This window comes from Acanthaster planci, linkage group LG03 (genome assembly GCF_054643075.1).
Source record: "Acanthaster planci isolate LZ-2023a linkage group LG03, COTS_SCS, whole genome shotgun sequence".
Classification (NCBI taxonomy): Eukaryota; Metazoa; Echinodermata; class Asteroidea; order Valvatida; family Acanthasteridae; genus Acanthaster; species Acanthaster planci.
In genome coordinates, this window is record NC_141779.1 from 11,047,067 (window position 1) to 11,067,206 (window position 20,140).

The 20,140-nt window shown below is 40.3% G+C and overlaps 1 protein-coding gene across 13 annotated transcripts in view; it reads left to right on the top strand.

The window, feature by feature from the left end:
* LOC147799642 (uncharacterized) overlaps window positions 1–20,140 on the top strand; it is a 564,475-nt gene that overhangs the window by 48,155 nt on the left and 496,180 nt on the right. Inside the window, exons 4-5 of one of the 13 annotated variants that reach the window (XR_015424663.1) lie at window positions 16,531–16,646; window positions 17,906–19,625. The exons of 7 other annotated variants lie outside the window; for them this stretch is intronic. The gene's annotated coding sequence lies outside the window, so the exon portion shown is untranslated. Of the gene's footprint in view, window positions 1–777; window positions 2,963–16,530; window positions 19,630–20,140 lie in introns of those variants that run through there. 5 more of the 13 variants (XR_015424662.1, XR_015424660.1, XM_087134147.1 and 2 more) reach the window with 5 other exon arrangements.

The following is a 20,140-nucleotide window of genomic DNA, read 5'->3' on the forward strand; positions in this document are numbered from 1 at the left end:
TCAACTTCAAACTATTAAAGAAAAGTGTGAGTCATATGAAAAGAGGATGGCACTATCCCATATAGTGACACTGTCTGGTGACTTGTGAGGTTTACTGATAATAATAATTAGTCTAGGCCAGTGGTCTGGTAAGGGGGTGAAATGGGCAAAAAGAAGAATGTATAACCAAAAGTTAGTGATGTTTGTTGGATATGATTGGGTGATGCGAGCGGAAGATTAGTTTTCAAATTCTTTGTCAAGAACAATGTGTTTTTGCGCCCAGTAGTGATAACGCTTAATCAGTTGCATACGGATAATTTTGAAGGAATTAATGCTAATTTACATAATGTGATGCTTTTGAGGGGTTAAGTAGATTTTATTTTACTGAGTGTTTTAAACAGTCCCAAATCCTCCAATTTCAAAATGATTTTACATACACTCTAGGGGGTTAGGGTTTTGAGTCCAGCCATTTGGCCTCAGTTAAGGCTGGCTCATACTTCAGGCAGAGGTGAAAGCGAAGTGAATCTGATGAAAGACTTCCAGCAAAATTTTGCTATTCAACTTGTGTGAATTCATGAAAGTACTTTCCTGAAAGTAAAGAATGGAGGTTTCAGAAATATTTCTGAGATAGTAGGTAGATGTCGCGGAGAGCTTTGTTTGTGAAGTTGGATGGATCTTGTTGATGTTTGTGACAAAATTAGGAATTGGCCAAGAAATTGGTTATAGATGACCAGTATATTGTCTCTGTAGCACCACCATGTGAGAATTTTTCTGCTTTTTTGGACTATTTTGTTTCAGAAGTCTTGCAGAGTGATGTCACATATTTCAGGGCATGCTGTTGAGCCATTGAAGGAAATACTTTTTTGAAACAGTTACGGTCGAGTTCCAGAAAATCTTTGATGTAGTAGTGAGTGGTTTTCTGATTGAGTTGTTTTAGTACAGTGTAATTGGTGTTGTTGTTTATCACAGGGTTTGACTTCGATGTCCCTTTTTTTCGATTTCTTTTTTTTTTTTTGTTAATGGGGGGGGCTAGTTCTTGCCTTAACATGTTTTTAGTCAGTGTCTTAGCCCACGTGGGTCAGTGGGTGAGTTCAAATTTGGTGGCTTCCCAATATTCTTCTCAATCCGGTGTTACGCCAGAGGTTTATTTTGCATGCCAAGTGGGAGATTGTTTAAAAGGATGTTTTTTTTAGCATTGTTCATGGAATAAACATCAAACTAACGTTTAAGACCAGCCAAGCACATATTTATTCCCATTCATAAATACCTTTTTATTCAGAGTCAAAAGAAGTCAACATATGATGGATTTCCAATGATTTTGTTCTAAAACTTTACTTTTATTTTCCCAAATGCCCCCATCCATTTTATGGTATATTCCTTTTGCAAATTGTCCGGTAGAATCCCCTTGTACAAGTAAATAGACTTTGCGCACGTGTGGTGCATTCTGAATGTTGCGTCACACGCAGACTCACGACTAATAAGGATGGAGTAAACTCTCTCGTATCCAGGCACCAGAGTGTGTTTTACACAGCAGGCGTTATCACTTCCCAGCAGGCATTATCAAATGTTATTACAAGGTCAAGTTGCATGTTGTTGAATACGGAGACTGTCTGAGGTGTATATGAATATCCATTAAGAGTGCTATTGTTGGTCTTTGATTGAAGGTGTTTTTATCATTCAAAAGTATTGTGCAGTTTGGTTTAGCAGGAGTGGGGATGGAGCTAAGACCTTTCATTTTTTTTTTTCGGTTTGCATTAGTGATGTTAGTGATGAGTTGGTTTTATAATTGTGTTCTTCTAAGAAATGTTTTTTCATTGGATTTCGTTTTCTTGGTTTTGGCTTTGCATATACCAGAGAAATAGTTTGATTCTGTGTTGAATTTTTTTCTTGCTATCTTTGTTTTGATGAAGGTGGATAGTGGGTTGTATTCCAGAGATAAGAGCAATATACATATAGACAGCAACAATGCTTGGCAATCTCATTGGGAAGATGTGGTTGCCTTGAAATTAGACTGTTTGGTTTGAGACATTCAGTATGGATGCCTCTTGGGGTTGGTTTGGTCATATGAAGTAGCCAAACAGTTGTTGGGCCGTGATGCAGTCCTATGTCGTTTTATCAAAACCAATTCAACTTTGCGGTATATTGTACAACTATGGCCTGCGGTGTCAAATGGGACGTACTCAATGACTCAAACTCATACATTTTAGCTCTGTTTAATTTTCACGTGTATTACATGGTTAGAAAGGTCTTGTTTGATAACAAAATACCCATCCTCAAAGATAACATGTTTGATGCTTTGAACAATAACTATAATCTTAGGAAGTTTAACGATGGGTTGTTATTGTTTAATGTAGACTCGACTCGATCGTTTAAATAGATGCGAGACACCAAAAAATGGATTAGGTACCACTTTTTATAGTGAAAATGGATATAAACCTGTCCCCGGATGTAATTACAACACGTGACTTTGGAGGACACCGAAAATATCTTTATGCGACTTACATAGGATTTGGCATTCCCGATTAGGAGCGCAAGCACAGACCAAACTAGCATGTTAGCCCTGGGTAGATGATTAGATGGGCAACGACAATTTGTAAACATTGTGGAATCTCTCAATTTGGTTCTGGATCTCAAGCAATCAATCCATCAGTTTCAAAGCTCGTTAGAATATGCCAAAATGTCTTCGAACTTTGTGGTATCACCCAGTTTGTACCTCGTACCCTCAGATGTGGATCTCTGAATCAGAACGTGTGAAGGTTACCACAACAACTTGCAGATCGCGATCTCTAACATGAAGCCGGGGTACCAACCCAATGTTAATACGCAAAGCGCTCTACTCTCACCACAGCCAGGTCCAGACGATGTTGAACAAAACCAAGTAACACCCAAAAATTAGCGTTGGGCGGTTCCAGAATTCTCAGAGCCTGTTCCGGCTCCAGTTAAGAATCGCGATTCCGAGTTAGAACCGGCTCAAAAAGAAAACATAAGGTTTAATAAAACACATTAAAAAAATCTGTTGCTGCCGTGTCACGCCGGTGCCACACACAAACGGCACAACCGACTTGCTCTTGGTCTTTAATGGGCTTTAAGATTATCCACAGTGGGTATTTAGAATTTTACTTTAGCATCTTCGTACTGTAGACCAGTTGTGGTTGGAATAAATCTGCAACATGTATGTAGAACTCAGCACTGCTTCCTCCTTCACTATTTTCCATTCAACATTAATGTATATATTCAATTGATAATCCTATCAGAACAACCACAAACGTGCCGTTGCCTGAGCTCGTGTAACTTTACCCACATACAAATGGAATCATCGACCATGCCACGGCACTTAATGTATGGACTGGATCACGTGTACTTATTGAACATGTGCCAATGTAATACGTATCGTGACATAAATGGCCATGGCCATGAATAAACATTGCGGAAGGCACGAGGCACACATCCACAGCGGGTGCATCTTCTACATGTAAATACAGTTCTCCGAGTGCCCATGCGTTTGCTATCTTTTAAGTGGTGCCTTTGCTCGGGTCCATACATGGAACCAGCTCGATCGCCTATCAAGTGAGAAGTTGATTAGTTGAGATTTGAGATCCATGACCCTGGCTAGCTAGCTCAAAGGGTCCGTTTGGCGCTTCCGGTACGACTGCCCGTCTCATTATGAGCAGTGGTGAGAACACCACGTGCGTGCGTTACATAGTGCATGGGATATCAGGTTGTGTGTGCATATCCACAGCACAGGCTTTAACGCCTTTTCCACGATATCAGTAATAGACATGTGCATGTATGGTCTGGCTCCGGCTTAGAATGTTTAGTGTGGCAGACGATTTATGTTTAATTATTTTGCAAAAACAAATGTACACCTACGTTCAACACGTGCGCTGTGGGCAAAGATCAATTACTTATGTTTTTTTTTTTATCGAAGACCAAACTTCCGAAAGACACTCCGGCAATAAACAAAAACTCTAGATATTAATACACTAAAATACAAAGACTACTGTTGAAATGAGAGAGACTCCAAAAAAACTGGGAATAAATGGATTCACTGGACTGAAGCGACACTGCCGAATGGATCATAATCTGCATGCACCCTGATGAAAGTCATTAATTAGACAACACACCTAATTAAATCATCACTAACTGGAACTGGGTGTTACAGGTACATATACTGTAGCTGCAACTTGGAAAACTGGCAATTGTGGCTGAGTACCGTGAGCAGTGTTTAGTACGGTAAATAAGTACAAGCCTTCTTACGGGTGCAATGCAAGTACTAAATTCACACACGAATCTTATATCGTACAGGTAGCTACATGTATAAGGTCATTTCAAACACATTGACAACTTGACAAGGCTATACGGGTGGGGACAATGAAAGAAAAATCTGGGAACAACACGTGAAAAGCCAAAGTAAAAAGGGAAGATATCCATACATGCTACACTCACTTATTGGCCATTTAATGTCAAATTTAGGAAGGGAAATAGTGACAAAATGTACTTCAAAAATCGATTTTTAACCTCACAAACCTGCCGATTATTAACAATGTAAGCATACAAAACAACAAAAAAGTGTTTTCTCCATTTTTCCCCAAGTGTAAAACTTTCTCAAAGTTGAAAACCTAGTACTTATTTCTCCTGTTGAAATGCCCGTATTCCAAGAAACAAATCACGTGGCCTCAAACATTTAAAAATTACGTAAACACATTATTTTCTACAGTGCAGTGTACATATTGGAAATATTACAGTTCACTGGATCACTGACACCGTCTTAAGGCACATTGTCATGTAGGAATGTGAGCAGTCTTACGTTCGTTGGCTTCAGCAGAGATCGTTTTGCCGTGACAATATTACCAGCCGTACTGAACAGTCGTTCCGACGGCACACTAGTCGCAGGGACGCACAGATAAAGTCTCGCCAACTTAGTGAGTGTTGGATACTGGTGGCCATTCAGTCTCCACCACTCAACTGGTCGTCGTCCGGCGACAATTTTCCATCGGCAATGTACCTCTCCACCTCCTCCGACGCAATCCTTTCTGGTGACCTATTGGCTGGGGCGTCATCTTCATCCTCTTCTCCAAAAGCATCGTGAAATAACGCAGCCGCACTCTTGAATTTCTTAAGCGGCGGTGTTGTTGAAGTGTCAGTTCTCATATCAGCGCCTTCACCATTGCTCTTGGCAGGATCCGCTCCAAGGTTGTGTTCTCCTTGTTCTTCTGTGATCAGCTCAGTAGCTACATGTAAATATTTAGCCATATCTTAAATGTCACCTTTCACAGCCGCCACACCTGCTCCTTGAATGAACGGCAGGTGCTTATATCGTCCATCCAAAAAACGGGCCAGCAACAGAAACTGGCAGGTGTCGTTGTCAATATAATAGCTTGTTTACCTCTCTACCATTGTTGCCTTTACCTGTCGAATCTCCAGAATGTCGTCCTCTTTGTCTTCCAGCACCCCTTCGATATATCAAATAGCGGGAAGGATACCCGACACTTTAACGTACAGCAGGTCTCACCAGAGAATGATTCTGTGACCCGTTTTATTGGTCCAAGAATTGTCACTAGTGATTCCACTATGGCAACTTTGCGGTCTGATAAGTCCAGTTCTTTCTTCTTTTATGGCAACCAGCAAGTTGCAGATGGACCGTTGTTGTTCCAGCATGTCATGGGTTGAACCCCATCTTGTGTCAACGTCTTGGATGAGTTTGTGAGATGGCAAATTCAATGCTCCCTGCTGCTCCGTTAGCATGTACTTGGCCTTGGATGAGCACCTTACAGACTCGACCAATTTGGAACACCTTCCCAGTGCATTGTGAACACTTCAGCAAGCCAACCCTGCATGTGTGACAAGGTTCAAGGTGTGTCCAAAGCAGGGAACGTTCTAAACCATCATTACTTCACGCACAGCCTTTATGTTTGACGCATTGTCAGTTACTATTGCGCTGATCTTGGTGATTGGGATTTAGCACTGATCCAAGATGTGGTCCAACGACTCTGCGATGTGTGTGTTGTCATGTGGAGGAGGGAGTTCGGTGTTCTCGATAGTGTGCCTTGTCATTTTCCAATCTGGTGAGATAAGATGCACCGTCACACCAATGTATTGGTCTGAGGATCGACTTGTCCACATGTCAGTGGTAATGGAGATGTATTTTGCCTCGTTAAGCGCAGGAAAGACAATCTCTTCCTTCACCTTGTCGTACAGTTTAGGCAACAATACCGAAGAAAACGTCTTCCGTGACGGCAGCTTGTAGCGTGGGTCAAACACCTGAAGCATATCTTTGAAGCTCTGCTCCTCCACGGTCCACGTACATGTATATGTTGGTTTCACGCCACGGACAAGGTGTTTGGCCACTGCATCTGTGAGCTGCTTTGCCCGAGGTCGATGCATCTGGTGTCTCCGATCTAACGTGACTCTGTGCAAAAATAAAAAGAAGTGTGAAGTTAGGTTTTGAACAGACTTACATGTACTGTCAACAAATGGCTACAATTTCCCGCAAGAATATAAAAATACTTTAAATTTTGTTATTCAGTTTAAATGAGTTGATCAAGTGTATTTATGCCATGACTGACGGGTTTACAGTTTTACATGTTTACATTGTACGTGTAGCCCGTTAGTAGTGAAAATAATACATATATAACATAGGCATTGCATCATTTGTAGGCCATAACAAGGGTTTTTTACATACCGAAGTAAAATGTCGGTGGACGAACGTTTGTCATGAATTTGCCTAAATGGTGGCTTATCTCCTTACAAAATTAAAAGCAAACTTACCAGGATAAACTGTTGATGGAATTCCATTGATTTTGTCTCTGACACTTCTGAATCACCTGAGAGCTGTGTAGGCTTAGCCAATTCTTCATGAATATACAGTCCAATGTTTTGCATGCCAGCCCCGCACTTACGTTCCATATAAGGCCAAAGAGATCATCAAGTGGCCAAACAAAACATTTTTGATTGGATGCCACGTTCCCAAATTCCGAATTCTGTAGCATTCCAAACCTACTACTCGACTGGAAGGCAAGTTGACGGAAACTGCACTGCCACGCTGCAAAGTGGAAACATGTACTGTACTATACATGTACAGAACAAGCCTTCACACCCGGGCTTTGTGCAACAGTAAGTACACTGAAGTACACAATGTACATTTACAGTACTGTACATGTACATGAACAGTGTACAATTTTAGTGTCACAACACGCTGGCACGGTACTAGAATGAGTCCGGAGTGATGACTCGCGCTCAGATCTGATGTTCTGAGTTGTCACTGCAGGTGTGGCAGACCTGCATTAGCGGTGACTTGGACTCGGATGGGATGTTTGGAGTTGGCTTTCAGAAGGTGGAACCGCCAATAGTGGGTACCCGGTTCTCCACAAAAGCAGAACCGCCAATTCTGAAATTTCTTTGGAACCGCGATTCCACTAGGAACCGGGAGTTCTGCACAAGCCTACCCATTTCAACAGCAGTGCAACCAAACCAAACGGTTCCACCACCACCACCCATTACAAAAGACACCAAACCCAAAGCTGCTAAGGAGAGCAAGACTCCTACCCAGCTAGACATTCACCGAAACAAAGAACTGACGCATGGTGTGGTTGCGAATTTCACTGGCTTTGATTTGGTTTGCCAGTAGCCCGTAGGGTGCAAAGCGCTAAGTGAGCAACCCAAAGGGCGCAAAGTGCTAAGCGAGCAACCAAAGGGTGCATTGCATTTAGCGAGCTGACCCGCTCACAAAAAAAAAAAATTAAAAGAACTTTAACACCTCATCCAATTGCGACAGGGTGTTAACTTTTTACCTTTTACCCAAACCAAAATAACCCAACACCAAAGCACCTACCATTAAAAACAAAGTCCACACATGCTCCGCTACCCAACCGAAAACTTGTAACATTAAATAACCAAAAAACTATGCTCCCGATGATACCAGGCAAAGCCCCTAGCGCAGACACACTGAGATTTTTAACACGTTATCCAAGTTTTGCAGCTGTTTTTCGATCCAATTTTTAAAACCTGGTTTGGTTGGTGTGGGGGTAGGAGCGGGTGTCGGTGTTGGAGTTGGTATGGGAGCTCCTACGGCTCTGATACCAGCTACGATAGAACTCACAATTGTTGAAATCGCTAAACTAAAAGCCATCAATATACTTATGATTGTCACACCTTGTTCTCGAAACAGCGCACAGTTTTTATCTCGCAGGGTCAGATCGTTGTCTAACACCGCTTCGATCATTTCTTTGATGCAATTGATTTGAGTTCTCAAGCAGTTGGTGTCTTTGATTATGAGCCTACCTCGTCTTTCTCCCTCTAAATCTTTTAGGTGTTCTCTAATTTCTTGGTGGTCTTCTGGTGATTGCGCTTGGTCTAATTCGTTTTTGGTCTGTTGCATTTTTATGTCTAACGCGTCCAACTTGCCTTGGTTTAATATAATGGCTCCTTTTACCGTTTGTAACAATTTGTCTAATGCGGCGAGTTCTCTGAGGTTTAACCCTTCTGTTTGCACCTCTCTATCTTGGATAAGGTCTTCTATGATATCACTTACTCGATCTGCTTCTTGGGGAAGTTCTTGTAACAGGATGTTTTCAGTTACAACGGTGGCTAAGGTCAATTGTGCTTGTTGATTTTTTTTCCATAATCGCGAAAACCCAGTTCGTTTTGAATAAAATTTGCTCCGTTTGGGTAACTTGCTTCTTTGGCTTTCTTTGCTATTGTATTTAGACTTACAAATGTGTCGGGTTTGCTTTTATCAGTTAGCAATACTTCACCATTACAACCAACAGGTTTGTAAAACATGCCTTTACCTTTTCGATATTCAACATTTTCTTATTTAGGACTTGGTAGGTCAGTTATACCGGTAATTTTAAAATATATAGAAATGGTCTACTTTAGGATTATTTATAAATATGTTTCTTTCTCGATTTAAGGTGTCTTTACTGAGATCTATTGTGGGAATGTGTTCTTCTGTGGTTTGTTGTATGGTATCAAAGCTATTGTCCCATTCTAGTTCTGTGTCTAACTGCTCTGCTGGGTTTACTTGTTCCCCTGATTGATCAAGCTCATCCATGGGTATTTTATTGCTTTGCTACCAACCACTCTTGGGTTGCTGTCGAACCAGCTACCAACGCCCTCAGTTTTGCAATGTCTTCCAAACTCAATCGTTCTAGATCGGGTGTCTTCCATTTTATTGGCTGTTTACCCAACATTGCGTATCCCGTGAAAATCATGCTCACGACTGCACTGTTGTAAAGCAAGTTGATGATATCGTTTGTGTTTGTTGTCATCTTGTTTGTTGTTTTATAATACTAACTACATAAAAAAATGTTAAAAGTTTCTGGTTTTTTTTAGTTGGTTTTAAATTACTCCATTTCTAAAATTTCTGATTTATCGTTAGCTCTATGTTTTGAAACTTGTGATGGGGTAGCTACCTTACTCTCCTATACTGGTTTGTGCATTCCTCCCTGTGGGCTGTTTTTTAAAAAGTGTTTAACTCCGAGTCCTGCTAATACAAACCAAGGATACCAGTTTAATTGGGGACTAGCACGACTAGCTGCTGTTGGCTGCTGTTGCTGCTCACTCGTTTCTTTTTCTTTCAACAACGCCAAGTTTTGCTCTTTCATTTTACGATTACACGTATGTTCTGCCAGTTTTTTTTTACCTTGAGCATACCTGCTTCTATTTTTAACAGTTGTGCTGCTGCTCGCTTCACCCTTGGGTCACATGAGCTAGGCTCTGCTGGCTGCTCTGCTGGTTTGGTTCCTGTTTTGGTTCCGTTGCTCGTTCCGGTTGTTGTAACACCACAATCTTTTTTTGTTGAAATAAAGTTGTTTGGTCGTAATGAGTGCTCCAACTAGTGGGGAAGGTAACATCCATAGCTATATCAAACCTCTGTGAGAAAGGCACCCGTGCTCTGACTGATGATGCGATCTCGCTCTAGATCTCTGCTCAACACTTCTTCTGAATCTAGCATGACTTTGTAAGTCATAAGCACGACGGGTAGCGATACCCCAAGTAAACGTGAGTAAAGAGACAACAGACTTTCACCCACTGTTTTGACAACTTCCCTGTCAAATTTAGCCGAATAACGTTGATACGGTCTTTCTTTTTCTGCAGGCGGTAAAATTTCTATATCTTTGACTTAGTACTCTTTGCCAAGATACTGTTTGGAATCATCCGAAGGTACTATAGCACTAAGTCGGTCTTTGTAGTTAACGGTTTGGGAATGGTTGGGTTGTGAGTTTTGCAAGCTCGCTGAACTTGCTTTTGATTTTGAAATCGTTTTGAGGTCTTCCATTTTTAAAAGACTCAATAACATGTTGCGTAATTTTGCTCAAACATTGCTCTAACATGTGACTGAGCAAGTTGGTTTTGTTATAAAAATTTTGTTTCAAGCGTATATATTCGCAGGTGTAATACATTAAGTTAAGTGCTATATCTAGTTCAAAAACTACTTGAACATATTGCAGCATAGCTACTTTTAAGTTACAGTAACAAAAAACTCTTTGTTATAAGATCTCCTATAGGTGGTTTACAACAAGTTACAACAAACACCAACTTGTGCTATAACTACATGTAGTTCAATAAGTACCTGAACATACATGTAGTTTTAAAAAGTCTTGCAGCATAGCTACATGTACTTTTAATTTGCAGCAACACTTTAAAATCTTCGTACAAGTTGTTGCAAGTTCTCCTATAGCTACCCTACAACAAACACCAACTCACTGGTGGATCGGTTTTTAACACCAACTTGGAAAATTTCGCTTCTCTCAAATGTCTCTTTAACCGAGAACGTTGTTCGTCGGGTACAATGTCGTTCTCATCTAACTTTTGGTCAGAGCTGACTCGAGCCTTGCAATAGAACAACAGTTATATTTCTGCTGTGTCAACAACCAACACGAGTGATGATAGTGCCTGCTAGAAAATGCTGTCTTGCTTAGAGCACAAGTACTGTTATTTTTACTGCTTTTCGATATTTAAAACTTGCTGTTCGGAACTGCAGTTGTCGATCAAAACAGCGTGTTGATCCCCTCAAAGGCATCGCAAAACAGATCGATCGCTTCGTTTTAACTCAAGATTTTCTCAATCGATGTCACAGAGATACACAGTGGAATCAGTAAATACTCAACGTCTTTTGAGATACGTTTTATTTTTAAATATCGTGGGACAGATTATCTTCAAAAAACCTCGATAACTGGTTTCAAGCATGTCCAACACCCACTTGGTTTTACCCAGGTTGGTTTTTCCAACGATTAAAGTGTTGGTCATGCATCCAAAAACTCTGACAGAATACAACTCAGTAACTCAAATTTTAAAATGTCCATCTTCGATTCAGAGTTGAGCGACCATGATGAGAATCACGTACATCGTCAATTTGCCCGAGGTTTCTGCTTCTCGAATCATTTGTATCATAATTCCACCTGAGTTGCCTACTCTGCGTCCACTGCCGTGACCCATGTTGTCATCGGTACTTTTAAAATCAAGCCACAAACCGTATTTTGCTTTCAGGTAGTCGGCCATATCAACACCCGCCAAGTTGAGGTCTTTTGTAACCGCTCGACCCGATTCTGTTTGAGAATCACCAAAATACTTGCTAGCTTCGTTCCAATGTTGGTATTTGTACAGTCCTTGAAAATAAAGTTGGTTGGGTTGCCTTCTGCCGTTAGTGATGTGTTGGTTGAAAAAACTTTGGGGGTTTTTGACCTCGGGCTCTTTGAAAAGGATGAACTCGCCTTTCAAGCTTCTTACTGGTTGGTCAATGACCACGTTCCAGAGGTTATCTGATTTGTTGTATTCTCCAACAAATTCAAGAAGAAAAAGCTTCAGAGCAAACCTTTAAAAATTTGGATGAAGCGTTGATGGTATACAGTGAAATCACTGGTACCAACCACTTGGTACTTCCACCAGAACCCACGTTGAGTGATTTTTACACACCAAACGACGATCAAAAAGAAAGTGAGCTCGTGTTTGTGTCAGGTGGAAGTGCCCTTTTGGGTTATCTCGTTTATCAATACTGGTGAAATGTAGTTTAGTGGGGTCTTTTGACTTCAACCTTTTTCCTTCTTTTTAAAAGAGAAAGATGCAAGAGCAAACAAAGCTCAAAGAAGTTTAGCTGAAAGAGATTATTGCCTTATAGCCTTAGAGGTTATTGGAAAGGAGAGGGAGCAGTGAGACTTTAACACGAGAAAACCGGTATCGATAAGAGCATAGTAAGAGCCTCGTTAGCAAAACAAGCCATTTGGTAAATTTATCCACCTGCTCTGGGGTATATTCCTAGACTGAACTTTACGAACATAGTTTGCTAAACCCAATTGCACGCACCAAATGGACATGTTGTATTTGCCCTGGGATCGTGTGCAACGACGTACTTACAAATACGCATTAATGGTGGTTGACATGGCTTCTAGATATTAGAAGCAGAACTTTTACAGCAGATGCTGTAAAATTAATTTATGACAGATCTCTGTTGAAGTTCCCTCGGTAAGAACAAGTAGACTCTGCATTGGAATTCAAAGGCAAGTTAAAAAAAAAAAGGTCTTCAGGAAAGGCGTCCCAGTGCTAGTAGGTGAGCCGGGGGTTCATCGATCGCAAGGGATTGTAGAACAATTTAACAGAACTCTGGCCGAAAGATTGTATGGTCATCAGTACGCAGAAGAAATGTTAAATCCAAGTGAGCAAAATGTGGAGTGGGTTACAAGGTTGCCCCGAGGCATGAAAGCTCTAAACAAAGAAAAACCCAGTTGATCCGAGAATGAGCAAGGAAGTGAGCTAAGTCCTTTGGAAATGATTAAGCTACATGTAGATCGAGTAAAGCAGTTGGCAGCTGTACCCTAGAGAGCAGAGTGGGTAGAGCTTCCCCCCAGATGCCCTGGTCTGATACTTGTATTATCCAGGTAAACAAGAAGGTGGCACAATTAGGAGAGCGACCAATCCTGTTTGGAGTGTAGAGATATATCAGATCGATAAGCGTACGAGTCAGTTCAAACGGATTCACAGTAAAACGTAACAACGGGTCCAACGCTGTATTACCTGACTGACAGGCCCAAGCGTTCTTTTGTGCGAGAAGAGCTTCAAGTGGTACCCGAAGACACTGCATTACTGCCTGGTTCTGCTGAGGCTTGAGCTTGAGTTGTGAGTGAGCGCAGTGAGCGAGTTGTTCTCTAGTGATCATAGGCTAGGGTATCTATCCCGTTGGACAAAATGTATCGCTTGGTATCTAGCGGATCTTTGTCTAATTTAATTAGTCGCTGCTCGTTAATGATTTTAGATTTGTTAAAGAGACAGTCTTTATAAGATTCGTGGGTTAGGTCTCTATCGGTAACAAGTTTAGTGACACCTTTTGGCTTTCTTGAGCATGAGCTACATGTAGCTGTGCTCGCTAGCTGCGTTCGCCTATTAAAATTGAATACTTCTTGGGCCTGATACAGACAACTTCTGATAAATCTTGCCCACCAAATTTGTCTTAAAATTTCCCAATGACTTTTTTGTTTGCTTGGTTTGCGAGTGGATGAGCTTTTGGGTAGTTGCTCAAGTCGATCTTGGATCTGCACTAGATCCTTGTAGAGATCGTTAGTTTGTAACTCACACAGCAAACTGTCGGTATCGGTATAAAGTAGCCCCACACGGTCGCCATAACGAGCTTTCAGCGTGTTGTAATATAATTAAACATTAACATCTTTGACAAATTGAAGATCATGGATGTTCACTCCACAGTAGATCGGCTTAAGCACCACTTTTGTTTTAAAAGTTCCGCATAACACATGTTGCATTCTGGAAATGGCCTCACGCTTTTAAAACGCGAATAGCCCACAGCCTTTTAAAACTCGGTTTAGCCGGCAGCCTTTTACATTTCTCGGCATCGTTGTTGTGGTTCCCGATCAGCTTGGCGATACAACGTTTACATACATTCTCCATTGTTTTACCCAAAACTGCATTGTTGGCCAATTTAAAAAAGTCTTTTTCAAAGTCTGCGGTTGCTTTTATGCACAGCTTGTTATTTTTAGCGATATAGCTTTTCATCCACGCATGTTATCTAAATCTTAACTCGCGGTGTACTTTTTTGATCTTCAGCCCGAGTTGTAAGTACATGTACATGTATAGCTGCAAAATGTGATAGTGCAAATATATTTCTCTTTTGTTGCGAGCATCGCTATTAACTTGTTACAGCTTTTGTATTTTTTGTTGAGTAATTTCTTTTGATAATCGCTATAGCTTTTATAGGTACATGTATAACCAGATTTTCTGGCGCAAGGGGGTAACCATTGTGAGAATCATGTAGCACTTGTGGGTACTCGAGATCCACCTCGAGCATCATCAGTTGCTAAATATAAGATGTGCTCGCTTGTAAAGCGCTCTAGGTATTTTATCCATTTCAAATTTGCCAAAGGTAGCGGCTGAGACATAGTACACCTATAGAGATTGTTTGCATCGAGATAGGCAATGTACACGCAGGTGGATGGTTTTTTTATCAATCTTCAATAAATCCATTGTTTGCTTTTGCATAGGCGTGCACTTCCCACACTAGAGATGCCACCACGTTTGGCATGTTTAAAAAAAGCAAATGAGCATCAAGGTCTGTAATTAACTCGAGCTGTTCACCGGTGTGTTTTAACATTGCATCCCCCAAAAATCCAGGTGCTGTGTAATAGTTGGCAGGATCGAGACCATAGTTTTTATAAGACATGTCTCTAAAGTTTTGAAACACATCTGCCAAAAGCAAGTTCTCTGTTTTGACACAAAGGTTGTGATAGTCACAGAGGGTTTTACAGTTTAAAGCTTTGCCAGACTTGTTGTTCTTGGGTGTATTCTGATTTGCTGATGCTATTTGTAAAGCTTCGCCAGACTTGTTGTTCTTGGGTGTATTCTGATTCGCTGACGCTATTTTGTAAAGCTTTGCCAGACTTGTTGTGTTTGGGTGTATTTTGATTCCTGATGCTATTTTGTTTTAAACTGCTATAAAAAGCACTCAGTGTGGTAGCAGCGTCTCGTTAAACTTTTTTGAGGTCATGTATTCGTAGAGACAGATCCCTTTTTGCAAAAGAAGCGAGCTTTGCTCACCACACGCTTGCACTTGGGTCCGTTTGAGTTTTGTGACACGCTTTTACAAGCCTGTCTAGCGACGTTACCATAAAATAAAACTAGTTTATAAATCGAAGCTGGCCTAGAGAAAACGAGACATACTTTTCGATGTTTTGGGAATGTAAAAGATCTTGTCAGTTTGTTCGTTACCTTGAAATAGGCTTGCACCTTGCATAATGAAATGCACGTCGTAATTTTCTAAATTGTGTAACACGACTAGGATTTGCGTTTCGTTGGGAACTATTCTGAGTTGTAAGTTACAATTGGCGTGGGCTGCGCCTCTGAAGGCCCCTGTCACGTGACAGTGGTCTCTCAATTTGGGGTTTTTGCTAAATTTCTTGTTACACCATAAACATCGGTTATCGTTGGGGTCCGGTGAGAACTCTGGTTTGTCGCACCAGCATTGATATTTGTTAAAAAGATTTCTTTTTGCAGATCCAAAAGGTTCCAGCTTGTCTAAATTGCTGTCATTGATCGCATGTGAGCTGTAAGGGTTCAGGGTTTGCAAAGATATCTTTTCGACTTCCAACATTAGTTGCTCCACAAAAACTTGAGCAGCATTTGGACCTCTGCAGAGCTTTTGAGCAATCGTTTTTGCATCACATCTAACAACTGTGTATTAACACCACAAGCGACGTGTTTTTGAGGGCGAGCTTTGTCACCTGTTTGCTGTAAGATCGATTCAAAATCTGCATAAATCACAAATGGTGTTTTTTGTTTGTGTTCGTAACTAGTGAAAAACAGTGTTGAGGACCCGTCTGTTGTGTCTTTTGGCATTTCAATAAAACAGGAATGGGTATCAAGCCATTTGAACTCTTCAAAGAGTCTGTTTCGATCAGCTTCTCTGTTGTATCGGTAGGGTGAATTGCAAAGACTGCAATGATAGATTTTACCGTTGTGTTTGGTAATCTGTGATGACAGTAGTCTCGATTCATCTTTGATCCAACAATAGTGAGAAACTGTTTCATCGTCCGCTTGGCTCTCTCCTGTGATATAAAGCAAGTTTACGTGAGATTGTTTTTGCCCCATTTTAAAATTGTTTGAATTATAGAAATAAAAAAATTCACTTTGTTTAGGTTGAACGGGGTTGAGACCTTGTATACCGAGCTTTTCTTCTGGTTCTGGATATTCATATCCAATGACGTTACTTGTCAGGTTGTTTTGTTTTTCAATACGAGGGATCTGTGATGGCAGTGTAGGAGAATCCTGAGAAGTCAAGACCGTCATCTGTGGCTTAACTCCACAAACGTTCGTAATACACTTTATAATTGGGGTTGGTTTGAAGTTGTTTTAAAACATGAGGACGTAAATGTACACGTACCGTAACGGTACATGTAAGTACATCTACTACTGCTGTTTCAGTCTGGCAATGACCAGACCATTATGTCATACATTTCAATACACTTCCAAGCCTGTTGCTTGATAGATTTCATGCCCTGCAGATGTTTCTTTTAGTTTTTGGCATTTTCCATTTTGACATTTTCTTCCCAGGTGCTTTTCACAATTTAGCATGAAGCCTTACATGTACTGAACGTGTACGTCATGTCTCAAATCATCAATTCGATGTAACTCAGGATTTGTGAAGTTTCTGTGCTCTCTGCTGTTTGGTAAGTCTCTTTCCTGTCTTGAACTTGAGAAGCTCAAATTTATGAACAAGGTACCGGTAGGAAACAATTCCATAAACCCACACTACTGATTTTTCCCTGCAGTCATCTACAGTCATCTAAAAGCAAAACCGTGTCATAAAAACATCAATTTCTTCATTGAAAATATTTTGATCCTTGTGCGACTTTTTATCACATTCGGTTCTTCTGAAGTTGGGATCATTTTGTAATGAATTTTGTGATCCACGTGCAACGGTTTATCACATTTGGTTCTTCTGAAATTGGGATCATTTTGTAATGATGTTTTTGTCCATTGTACATGTATGAACCCAGCAGCGGCATGAAAACCTGTATTGATCACCATGCGACCATTCTGAATTAAACTGCCTTGTAACCTTCCACGCATACAGGTCTGACTAATACGCACAGATCCAGCAGCATAGTGCACAGGAAAATTGACATCTGTGCCTTATTATGTCCTCCATCTTAGATTCAGTAATAACAAGAAATTCACTTTAAAAATTACTAGAGCAAGTGCAATTTTTTAGCTAAACCTGTGCCAAAAACTGAACTTTGACACTTGGAGCTTGCTCTGTTAGTGCTGTGTACAGTACAGTAGGGCTGCATTACACGTATGTGACATGTATCTGTACATGTAAAGACAATTTTGATAGGAAGATGTTGGCACGTTGCTCAAGTCTTACAGTAATATTCCTTGCCACAGGGGATAGTTATTTTCATTGGATGCGTTGGCTGAAAGTACATGTAACTGCCACGTTTGATAGACATTTTAGGTATTATTTGACACTTGAAGACCAGGATGCATATTGTGCGAAATGTTCCTGTTGGGAACTTTGTCAGTATTCCTCTTCCGGCCAGAGCAAAATTTGAAATAAATGAAATACAATGGCTTACAAACTGACTCAACTACCAGCCCTATTTACCTTACAATGTTTTTTCAGATTCAGTGTTCTGGTCTGTGGGTTTGTTATCAATGTGCAACAATGCCAAGAGTGTCAGCGCTTTCGAATGTACATGTACTTGTGTCATGTAAACCTGTCATTGTACTAAAACCTATTCTTTGAATAATTCCTCGCTACATTCTCAGCTCAATTATGCATGTTTTCATAATTCATATAGAAAGTTTAAAGTGTATTTTAAACTTGAAAGTTTCAAGTGGTGAAAGTAAAAGTTTGGTTTTGCAGATTCTCTAGTAAAACAAATAATATCCTCCTGTTTACACGTACCTTTGTTGCATAAAGGGAGAGTCAAAAAAGCACACAGGTAGACAGCCTGAAGTCGTTAGAGATTGGCTGAAGATATTGACAGGCTGAAGTTAGCATCGGTGCTTAGGTTGACAGAGGTAGACTGGCCGATGTCGGCCGAAGTGGATACGCCGACAGTAGAGGTAGACAGGATGATGTCGGCAGAAATACATGTAGATGTGCTAAGGTTGGCAGAGGTGGTCACGCTGACAGTGGAGGTATACAGGCTGACATCAGCAGAGGTGGTCACGTTGACAGTGGAGGTGTACAGGCTGATGTCAGCAGAGGTGGACAAGCTAATGGCAGAGGTAGACAGTCAGAGAGTTGAAGTCATCAGAGGAAGACCAGCTGGCATTGGATATGATGATTTGTGATGACGTGTTATTATTTGAGATTTAGCGGTAAAAGTGCTTCCATCTTGTCATTCCTTATGTCTTGATGGATTCATCATTTTTTAGACAAATTGCCTGCTGTTGTTCAAGAAGCTCCCTCTGAATACTTTTTTCAAAGTTGGCCTGCATCAATGGGAATTTCCTAACTTTGTCGAAGTGTAGTTAATTGAGATTTTGTTCATTTTGCATCAATTACTTCATGTTGCATTTTCATTAGGAATATAAATTTGTTTAAATGACTGCAGTGAACGTTATACACAAAAATTCAGCTGTTTGTTAAGTTCCAGTGCTGTAAAGTTCTTGAATAGTTTAAGTGATTCAGCCCAACACTGCTATTCTGAACACCTCTGTACCAAACATTTGGGGTATACTGAGCATTCTCCTTGGCTCCCGAGTTCTCCATACCGAACATTAAAAGGTTGCTTTAAAAGGAAATACATTTAGGACTGATGAGAATACTGACAAGTTTAGGAAAATCTGTCTTGCAAAAGATCAGTGCCAACACCGTCAGTATCTGTGTGTTTAATTTGCTTCAGAAATTGTATTTGATGATGTTTATTCTTTTAATAATGCTGCATCATCTTCTCAAGATTTTCTTTTAAATGTACGTGTACAGGTATTACCTGTGGTGGCTCTTGGCTCCCAAGTCTTATTAGCCCATGCCTCATAATTAATATCTCCCCCATTCACTCCTAAAACAAGATTCAATCCTAATGTAATCAAGAGTCAAGCCCACAACCACCTATTGGACCACTTTCTCTGATCTCCTTGTAAAGACATCAGATTGTCTTGATAGTGTCATTAGAATCAATGTGTTTTATTGTACAAGGGGTTATAATTTTTTAGGTATAAGCACATGTACGCGGTACATACATGTACATGTACCTTATAAGGTGTAAACTTCAACTTGAGCAGATATACTAAAATATGGTCTTCAAGATGCACTACTCACTCAATTCTGAGTTCAGCTATAAGCTACATATAAGCCTGCAAATCTCAAATGCAAAGTTTGAATTTTAATTGCAACAGAAAAAGAGTAACATTTTGAATTTGTGCATTAATGCAAATTGTTTGGTTGACTGTCATCTGTTTTGGGAGCTAAGAACAACTAATTTGTCCATGGTTTTACGTGTATTTAATGGTGTCCATTCTTTGATTTTCGTATTCATGCCAAGAAACTGAAGTGAGACTAGACGCCATCCAGTCTATGCTGCTTTCTTTAGGATGTCACAGCGATGTGAATAATACCACCAGTCCCCACTACACAGCTGTTTGAGAATATTCCTGTGGGGTTTTCTTCCCACCTCTAAAACTGTAACTGCTTCTCATTGTGTCCTCACAGCAGGTTTCTTCAGGCTTGCAAGCTATAGTGCCAAGGGTACTTTTAAGGAATCCTTGATGCCATTATCAGAAATAAATAATAATAATAATTTCCCAAGAACCTTGTGGGTAGCCATTTCATATTTAAGAAACTATCCTTTTTCTGAATTCAGTAGAAATCTATTTGCCTTTTTAAAATTTTTGTTCAAAGTTGTATGGATTTCATATTGAAATAAGCTTTTTGGTATCAACTTTGGAAAAACAAGTGAACCAAAACATCTAGAAAAGCTTTAAATTTTGAAATTTTTCTGTCCTTTTCTGAGCTGTCTAGTGAAAGTGCAGAAGACAACTGCATGTTTTTTGGTTGACATACATTCCTTTTTTTTCTGTTTTGCATTGTTACATATTCTGTCGACATATTCTGTCAGTCTTTTATTAAAGTCTCACCCTAACAGGTTAAGTTTAGTGTGCCTGAATAAAAGAATAATTTGACGTTTTTGTTAAACCCTTACTTTTACTG